General features: G+C 45.2%; 1 protein-coding gene across 2 annotated transcripts in view; it reads right to left on the reverse strand.

The window, feature by feature from the left end:
- Window positions 1-10,378, reverse strand: part of TNR (tenascin R) — a 324,699-nt gene that overhangs the window by 143,675 nt on the left and 170,646 nt on the right. For both annotated transcript variants that reach the window (XM_005867690.2, XM_014540911.1), the window contains exon 2: window positions 295-391. The gene's annotated coding sequence lies outside the window, so the exon portion shown is untranslated. The remainder of the gene's footprint in view (window positions 1-294; window positions 392-10,378) is intronic.

Genomic DNA, 10,378 nt, shown 5'->3' on the forward strand with positions numbered 1-10,378 from the left:
AAGTTTAGCCTCCTGGTGGGGGTGAGCGCAGTAACACACTTTTATTACCAACCACATCATGAAATGCATTTCAGAAATATTTTATGAGAAGCCCAAACCATGGTTTTCTCCAGCTTTTTCCATGGCGGCCTGAAGCCGGGGAGCTAATGCTCCTGACCCCCTCCTTGCAGGGGACCGTCCCCAGGCTGTTGTTGCAGACACAGTCTCAGATCCCTGGGAATGTGCAGGCCCTAGGGAAAGCCTCACACTGGCTGTTGCAATGATGGATAGTAAAAGAGTCACAGGAAATGGTACCTTTAGCGATGGTGTCTTCGATGCTCTCTCTGCCCGCAGGTCTTTAACCCTAACACCTGGAGAGCCCGCCTCTGTGCAGCTGTGATGACACGGCCACCTGAAACGGGAAGAAATAGGAAGAAATGCTTTATGGTTTCAAAACAAGGAACCTTGGTTTCCCTTCCCATCCCAATGCCATGTCTTCTTTTCAATGCACTGGGAGGACCTGATGGAACCTTGGAATTAGAGGAAGCAGAAAAATCACTTAGTTCTGGAGGGGTGAATAGATTTTAAGCCATGTCTTCTTTTCAATACACTGGGAGGTACAGCATGCAGATTTCTAAAGCAAAGCAAACCATTATTTATTAGTTACTTTTGCCTCTCCAGAGAGTTCTATTTGTTTCAGTTATCTTCCTTTATGAATCCTAACAGCTTTGCAATAAAGTGGTAAATATTTAAGACAAAAATTCTGTAGAAAGATTCTAAATCCAGAAATATGTTGTATGTAGCAAATAGATTCGGAGATCTTTGAAGGTGGCTGTAGTCACCTGCTCAGATGATCTGATTATGACCAATGCTTGATACTTCCTCTGGGAAGCCACTCATCCCTGGAAGTTAAGCCTGGGGCCCTCTTAAGTCCTTAACCTCTGAGGCTTCCTATGTCAAGAAAGTCACCACTTACTTTACAGCTCTTCATTGGAGCTGTTCTCACTCTGAACTCTTAACCCCTCAAGGGCAGACTCTCTGTCCTGCTCACTGCTTCTTAGCTCTTGTCCCAAGCACAGTGCCAGCACACAACAGCTCAAAGAAGCAGTGACACTGATTGTAGGGGGCAGTTTCTGTGCCAGCAACTTGTCCGTCCCTTTAAGCAGGGCTCCTATGCAGAATGTGGACCAGGTGCCCCTACCAGATTACCAGGGACCATCAACACAGGCCCCAGCAGAATGATTCTGCTGCCGAGGGCTTGCTTCCCACAAATCCTCTGAGCCCTCTCCAAAGAACACAATGAGCCTCAGGAATCTCATTTAGAGGTGCCTAAAGAGGATGTATTTGCAAAAATCAAGTAGCACTGAATGGTTGAAGGCATAAGCCTTTGGCTAAGGTATAGGCTTGCTGGTCTAAGTTATTCCTGAATAAATCAATCTTCCCCAGAGGACCTGATGGAACCTTGGAATTAGAGGAAGCGGAAAAATCACTTAGTTCTGGAGGGGTGAATAGATTTTATCGCTGGTGAATACTCCAGCACATCTGCAGTGGCTGCCTAGAGAGTGGGGCTGGGTAAGAACCCAAGGCCGCCAGGAAGGAGACTGGTCATCAATGGTGTGCCAGGGCCCAGAGCAGGGAGGTGCTGCAGGTGATAGAAATGCCAGGTATTTTCCTTCTCCAATTCTAATCTGGCTGCTCATGAAATGGAAGAGTTACAGGTCCTTTGGACAGTGTCATTTTGCAGCCTCTTTTCCAGGCAGGTAGCTCTGATATTACAAAGTCTCTCTTCCCGTGAAATTACAACTCTTTCTCCTTTTTTGCTTCCAGCCACTAATCCCCTTTTCCTCTCATCTATCTGTGAGGTGGTCCCTCACTCTTAGAAAGCTGGTCCTATCTCTTTTGAAACAACTAAGTCAAAAGTCATCATAAGTGTTGACTTATAAAATCCCCTTTATTTTTGTTCATCAAACATTGATACCTTTGATGCGCTATTTTATCCTTATTTCTCCAACTACATGTAGGCATGGCCATTCATTCAACTCGCATATATTACTGCACTTTAAATTTCTTACCATGATGTTCTTAATATTATAAAAGCAGTAAATGCTCATTGTAATAAGTGAATTCATATGCAGATGGATAGAGGAAACGTTAATCCTTTCCTTCCAGTCTCAGCCCTTGAGGTAACGTATTCATAGACAAGTACGTATCCTGCCACAGTCATAAGTCAGGTTCCCAGGAAAGACAGTGTATGTGCATAAAAGGTTTACTTCCACCCACTACTTCCTTTCCTGGGGGGGTTACAGGGAGTGGGACTGACCAGAAGAGCTCAGGAGCTGTTCTGCATTGAAAAGGGAGAGGCCTTTGACACCCCCACCAGTCTTTGGGTCTGAGCTGCCCCAGAAGAGGGGACAGGCACAACCTTTGGCAAAGCAGCTTCCTTTGGCTGAGAGCAAGTCTTAAAGAGGAACTCAGCTGTGAGCTGACAGCGGCCAACACTCCCAGTAGCTGTGGGTTGATAGTCTCAGTTAGGGGGTGCCCCATAGTACCCAGCATATCCACCTTCCCTTCTGCTCATTTAAACCTAACTATGCACAGATATACAGATATATGGGGTGTTTTATTTATAGTTTTTAACTGAAATACTCTGTAACTTGTTTTGACTTAACATATGTACATCATCATTTTCCCCTAATTTATTTATGCATACATACCCGTACTTTATTTAAACAAAGACCAAATTATGCAGCCAGCCTTTTTTTAGTGCAGTCTCCTTATTTTCTTCTCTGTTGCTTGCCTCTCTCCACCTCCTCTCCCTCCTTCACTGTCCACATCACCCTCTCCCCCACCATGTGGACAGCAAGGAATGGATACTTTTGTACTTTCCTTCACGCTCATACAACCACATGCATACATATGTGTGTATGAGTTGTGCACTCAGGTTTTTGGTCATTGGGAGCAATCATTTATTAAGAGCCTTCTGAGTGCCCAGGCCTGCGCCAGGCACTGGTCATACAAGAAGACTTAGCCTCCACTCTCAAGGAGCCCTGCCCACAAGGGAGAGGGATGAGGGCGTGGCGGCCATAACAGGATGAAGTCACTGAGGGAAGCATGCATCAAACACAGCCATTTAGAGAATTAGAGCTAGAGTGCAGGGCTCCTGTGTCCCAGTCCTGGCTGCTTTTCCATCTCATCAGCTTTAAAAATCAGGTTTCAAACTGTGGGCTGCACAATGGCCACATTGAATTCGAGCAAGTGTGTGCCGAGCTTCCCGTGGTCATGCCCGCTTGCACATGGTGGTCCTTGTGATACAACCTGCAGCACCTCACTAACAGATCCATTTCACCTGAGCAACAAGCCACACAGCCCTGAACAGATGCCACACAAAGGCCTTTTCTTGGAGTAGATTTTCATATAACCTGTGTCAAGGGGAAGAGTTATTATAACAAAAATTGACGCGGCTGTGTCACAGTGTGGGCAAGTATGCCTGCGGCACCAAGTTCCAGAATCAGCAGCAGAGATAAACATCAAATGCAGAATGCATGCTCCCAAATCCTTTTAACCTACACACTTCCGGGGGTGGAAGGAGGGAGAGGGACATGGAACCACAAGAGATGTATGCACATACACAGGACTAAGGAGCATGTTGACCTGGCTCCCTGGCAACCTCAACAAACTGACATGCTCTTTCTGTCCATTCTCTCTACCCACTCACTCACCTGCACTTCCCCGCTAAGTGCCCAACCTTTTTTTCATTCCATTTTCTGAGGTGAACTTGTAATAGCTCATCACTGGGGGGAAAAAAAGTTTCCCTATGAAATGTGTCCCAAAAATGAGCATATTTTCTTTCCTCAACCAATGTTGATCCCTCTTCTACTGCATGTGTGTTCAGGACACCAAGGGGCTGGGCTTGGACTTTTTCACATGGGGCCCCTGCCCCTGATGGCCCAGGCAGGATCCGTGGATCTGGGCACACCAGGGTGCAGGCCAGGAGGCCCTGCTGACTCCAAGCACAGATTTTCTCCAAGGCCCTGTGTTTTTCCCCTTTGGCCTCAGTGAATCACAGGCAGAAGAAAGACCCTGGTGAGCCAGGTGAGACACAGCAACTGAAACCTGCTGAGGTTTCCGACTTCACGACGCAGTTCATTTTGATAGTCTGTATACGCCTTGGTACTTAGTTGGATTAGGTTTGTTTTCTGCAAATCGCTAGTCATGTTCCAGTAATAGCCATGTGATTGTAAGAATATTGATCAGCTCTCTATACAAACTACCCAATATACAAAAGCATTATATATATATATACACACACACACACACATATATATTAATTCTCACAGCAGTTAGTTGCTGAAAATGGATCAGATTTTGAATGGCTATCAAATTGTACCTACTCATCTTAATGAGAAAATGGGGAACTGAGACAACTATTAGTGATCTTACTGATATCCATCTCCTAAACTCACAAGCTCTCCTACCCAAAGAGACCTTGAATGACTATAGTTTGGGGCTTCTACTTGCAGGCACACATGTTTGAATGTTTCTTAAAAGGATTTCTCTGACCAACTGGTATTGGCAAGATGTTTCAAACCAGCAAGATGTGGAAAGTTCATGAATGTTCAATTATCTGTTGCTGCATAACCACTTACCTCCAAACTCAATGGGTTAGAACAGTAAAAATTATTATTTCATGGTTTCTGTGGGTCAATAACTTAGAAGTGGATTATCTGGGTGGTTCTGGCTCAAGGTCTCTCATGAAATTTCAGGTAAGATGTTGATGAGGGCTACTGTCATCTGAAAATTTGATTCCAAGGTAGCTCATTTACATCCTGCTGGGTGTTGCAAGAGGCCACCCATATAGGCCTCTCCAGGGCTGCTTGAGTGTTCTCCCAAGATGGCTGGCTTCCCCCAGGATGAGCAATCAGAGGGAGTCAGGCGGGAGCTACAATGTCTTGTATGACCTTCCTTACCATCATTTCTGTAACATACTATTGGTTACACAGATTGGACCTATTTAAAGAGGGAAAAGACAACACAAGGGTATGAATACTAGAAAGCAAAAATTAATTGGGGGTCATCTTGAATGCTAGCTAACACAAATGCTTTTTAACTTCATCAATAATGATAAAGACCTGGAAGAAAGCATTTCTGTTTCTTGTATCTCTATGGAACAACACATGGAAGCACATGGAATTTGGTTCAAATTCTAGCTCTTACCAGCCATACACTTTTGGAACAGATATGTACTTAATTCCTTTTCTAATCTGTAAAGTGGGAACAATGACGTTTCCTTATAGGACTGCAATGAGGATTAACTTAGAAAATAGATGTAAAAGGCTTTAACTCAGTGCATGGAGAAGATAGGAGCTCAAAACTTTCCTCCTAATTCCATCACCTGAGTGGTGTGGTTTAAGGACTCTAACCAAGAGTCAGTTTTTCTCCCCTGGTTTCCAAGCCAAACAAGGGGCTCAGCCTTGGCAGTTTATGTTCTGTGTCTTTTTTTCCCCTGTGAAAGATTTGCTGATGTGTAATAAAGTCAGGACATGTGAGAGACACTGCGGTTCTCTCATATCTTAATTAGCAATTAATTAAGTGGAGGTGCAGGTGTCTGACAGGCTAATTATCTTTCATCATTATTACTAATAGAAAATATGGTCAGGGTGGAACAAGTTTTCCCAGAACCTCAGGTTTAACTGAGTGACCCAATGGGGAACCAAAATGAGCATGCACCCTTTCCACACTGTTTTATTGAAAGCACTTTGAAACCTGGTGATGCCTTGCACTCAGGCACTTGGCTGGCCTGTTACCTTGTGCTCTGATCTTTAGGCTCAGAAGAAGTGGGGTCCCTCCAAAAACGCACACAATCACAGTTGACAACTATGCCAACGAGGCGGGCAGCATTTCATTAACACCCTTCTCCTCACCATCAAAGAAGGTTGTGTGTGAAGGCCAGAAGAGAACTGTGCTCTAAGGTCTGAGCTGGAGGAGAGAAGGGAGGTGCTTTCTGACGATGCTACAGTGCTGTTGGCTCCATATCCCAGAAGTTCTAACCAGGAGCTGCAGCAGGACCCTAACTTGGTGATGTTGACTTCACAACTTCATGTGCACACAGGAGGGATGGCAAGTAGGGGGCCCAGAAACTGGCCACTGCTTGGAGGGCTCATGGGACTGAGTTCTCCAGGGGGAGAGGGGAGTTAGTTTTAGGCAAAGTAAGCTAGGGCCTGGCCTCCTTTGTGTTCTGAAGTCACACATGGTGGGTTCTCCATAGGCATCATTTAACAGAGACTAGACAAGCCATTCTTCTAGGGCTAACTTGGGGCAGTTGAACATATGTCACCCCAGAGACAGTGTCCCCACAGGGGATCATGTGGGAGGCATAAGGTTTCTGTTCCAGCCAGACCTGTGTGTTTCTATAATTGAATTACACCTACTAGATTCAGTGCTACTGCATCATCATTATTTCTAAACTAGAGGCCTGGTGCACGAATTCGTGTACCAGTGGGGTCCCTCGGCCTGGCCTGTGGGATCAGGCCGAAAACAGCTCTCCAACATCCCCCAAGGGGTTCTGGATTTCAAGAGGGTGCAGGCTAGGTCGAGGGACCCCACCGGTGCACAATTGGGGCCGGGGAGGGACACGGGAGGTTGGCCAGCTGGGGAGGGACTGCAGGGCATGTCTGGCCCATCTTGCTCAGTTCTGATTAGCCAGACCCCAGCAACAAGCTAACCTACCAGTCGGAGCATCTGCCCCCTGGTGGTCAGTGCACATCATAGTGAGCAGTTGAGCAGCCTTAGCATATCATTAGCATATTATGGTTTAATTGGTTGTGGACAACTAGACAACCGGGAACTTAGCATCTTTGGCTTTTATTATATAGGATGGGTTATATGCCTATAAGTGTCAGGGATCTGATCTGAACACCTGGTAGATTTGGAGTAGAGTCAGTTGGTATCCCTCATCAACTGGATAACTTCCATTACTCACAACTCATGATTCCAACTAGAGATAATTCATCAGGTCTAACAAGAGATCTGAGGTTAGTGGTAGGGCTGGAAGATTCCAGCATGTCCGCTGTGCTGTTGGGCATCCTAGCTCTGTTTTTTTTTCTTGCCTTAATTTAATAGCTTTTTAAAAATTAAATGCATTGGGGTGACATTGTTTAATAAGATTATATAGATTTCAAGTAGACATTTCTATGATGCATCACCTGTATATTGCATTGTGTGCCCTCCACCCAAAGTCAAATCTTCTTCCATCCCCATGTATTTGAACCTCTTACCCTTTACTACCCCCACACCCTTTGGTAAACACCAGACTATTGTTTGTGTCTATGAGTTTCTGTTTGTTGTTTTTCTTGTCTGTTCATTTGTTGCTTTTAGTTTTATATGCCACATATGAGTGAAATCATACGGTTTTTAACTTTTTCTGTATGACTTGTTTCGCTTAGCATGATATTCTCCAGAACCATCCATGTTGCCACAAGTGAGAGGGAATGTGAACTGGTACAGCCACTATGGAAAACAGTATGCAGGTGCCTCAAAAAATCAAGACCAGAGTACCCACATGACCCAGCAACCCCGCTTCTGGGTATCTACCCGAACAATTTGACAACATTTATTCACAAACAGAGATAGGCACCCCTATGTTCATTGCAGCATTATCCACGGTGGCCAACACATGGAGACAACTGAAGTGCCCCTGGATAGAGGACTGGATAAAGAAGAGGTGGTACATATACACAATGGAGCACTACTGAGCCGTAAGAAAATATGAAATACTGCCTTGCTCTGATGCTTCCTTCGCCCTGCCCATGGGTGGCCATGCTATAAAGGGCAGGAGCACCTTTTCGATCACTGGGCGCTGTGTAGTTTTTTCCAGCCCACATTCCTGGTGCTTTGAGTTGGTTCCTTACTAAGCATCCCCTGTGCCTCGACAACCTTGTGGGTGAAACCACAATCTACAACCCTAGTTGGAGCCGACTTGGTGCACAAATAATGATTAGCAATGCGCTCCATGTCTTAAAAGGCAAACTGCTACACCAAGTGTTAGCAGTGGTTTTCTCTGGGGCATGTTTTTATTCCCTTTGTCTTTTTCCACTTCATCTATATTTCTTAATTTTTCTGTTATGTTTGTATTTGGCTTCAGTAATGAGAAAATAAATGTTATTTTAACAATTTAGTAAGTATGGCATCACTTATGTTACAAAGTCTTATTGCCATGGTCCTTAGCCTGGGGTCCACAGAGAGCCCACGCACTTAGATGGGAAAAAAATTCCATCTTTATTTTCCCCAAGCTCTAACCAAAATTTAGCAATTCCTCTCATTTTGAACATGGGCAACAAGTCACAGTAGCATTAGCTATAACTGTAATTTTGTCACCAATAGAAATCACAGATATTTTTATATCTCATTACAGTTGGTGCAGATATGTTGAAATATTGTTTAAGCTTATTACTATTTCAAAATTACGGTAGTTATTAGACCCGCCAGCAGATCTTGTTATTTACTACGTTAATAAAGAAGCCTATATATTACTATATAGCAAATTTGTGGGGTTTTTTAGTATTTTGATAACTGCATTCCAATAAAAATGCAGTTTTCTCTGCAATCCTATATATTTTATCTTACACATTTAAACCATTACCATATTCTGAGAAGGGTCTCATATGCATCACTAGGCTTCCAAATGGGTGGGGATCCAGAGCATTAAAAGGGTGAATTAGCCCTGGAGGGGAGGAAGGAACCGACCTGTGTTGACACCACAGTGGTCCAGGTCCTGGGCTTTCTGTACATTGCCCTACTGGAGCCCCTTAAAAGCCTGAGAGGGAAGTATTGCTACTGCCCCCATTCTACAGTCAGGAAATTGAGACATCAAGACGTTAGTAATCTGCTCAAGGTCATTCTGCATCTAAGTGGCAGAGCTGATTAAGAGCTCAGGCAGGCAGGATGCAGATGGCTGGCCTCCCTTGGCCTCCCCTTATCTCCACAGATGAGTCAGTATTGAATGTGCTACCTCATGTGTTTGTGTGTGGCTGAGCCAGATGGGAGTTTGTGGTCTGGAAGTTGATAGGGTGTTCTTGACCTTCCCAACTACAGAACAAATACCTCAAGAGCAGTATCCAGGCCATTTTTCTTCACTTGTCTGTCTAAAGCCCCCAAGGTAGTGAAATGAAGGAACTGATATTCCAAACACTTGATATTTTTCAGCCATGGAAGGCACCCTCCCCTCCCCCCCGCAAGTCCACTAACTCCTGTTATAGCCTCACTGTGGGAGCCATGGCGTGTCCTTGGCCCACCTGGCTTTTCTTATTCTGGAGAAGCCCTCCCAGCCTCTGCCTCTTCCCTGTTCCACTTTCCATTCCTACCTCTTGGCCTGCAGTCTGTCTGCATCTAAAGGGAGTCAAAAGTTCTAGTGGCCAAAGCCTGACAGAGACAAATGCTTCATTACCAGGAGGTCTCAGGTACACGGTTGTTAAGTGACCACCAAACTTGGACCGCCACACTGGAAGGGCACCCCACGAAGAGCACTTAGCTGGGCCCTAATTGCATTTGCAAGACATCGATCACCAGGGTAATTTCCTGTCCTAAGACATGTGCTCTCCTTAGTGAGAAAAGCCATAATTGAGGCCAAAAAGATCTTAGTTGGGTTTATATTCAAGAACCTGATGCAGAGTCTTGGGAGCCTCCTCAAACCCTCAGACTTCACCCTGTCAAAGCTGACCAGTCCCCCCAGTGGTGGGTTTTCAGGAAAAAGCCATAGACATGGGCTAAGAGGAAACCATGCTATCAACATCTCCCCCTTACATCTATATTTGAACCGACACTGAGATTCTTGGAGATACAGTGACTTTGTCATCAGTCTCCCCGGGAGGGCCTGATGAAGAGAGCAGTATAGCCTTGAGAAATGCTGGAGGGACGCTCCCAAACAAAGCCACTCAGCCCCCGACACTGCAGTCATCTGACTTCACCACTACCCAGGAAAAGAAAGCAAAGGGAAGGAGGAAAAGAAAAAGTATTTACTAATCACTTATTATCTGCTGGAACTAAAAGGTACTGAGTAAGAAATGGCTCCTGCCCTTGAAAAGAAGCTCACAGTCCACAGGGAAGACTCAGTCGTGTGTATACAGAGAGAGTTCCATATGGCTCCTGTGGCCAAGAGTGTAATGGAAGGGTGAGCGTGAGCAAAGCATCCTGGAAGCCCAAGCATGGAGTCTGAGAAGGCTCAGATCGGAGAGGAATCCGGGGAAGACGGAAGCACCAAAGCCAGAAATGAGAAAGAGCCTCCCTTTCCAGAAACAGAGAACCAATTATGCAGAGGCCTGGTAGCTCCCGAATCTCAGAGTGAGATCAAAGAGGAGCACAGACCCTCTTGCATGATTGAAGTTCTACAGAAATCTCCCAGTTC

This window comes from Myotis brandtii, unplaced genomic scaffold, assembly GCF_000412655.1.
Source record: "Myotis brandtii unplaced genomic scaffold, ASM41265v1 scaffold250, whole genome shotgun sequence".
Taxonomy (NCBI): Eukaryota; Metazoa; Chordata; class Mammalia; order Chiroptera; family Vespertilionidae; genus Myotis; species Myotis brandtii.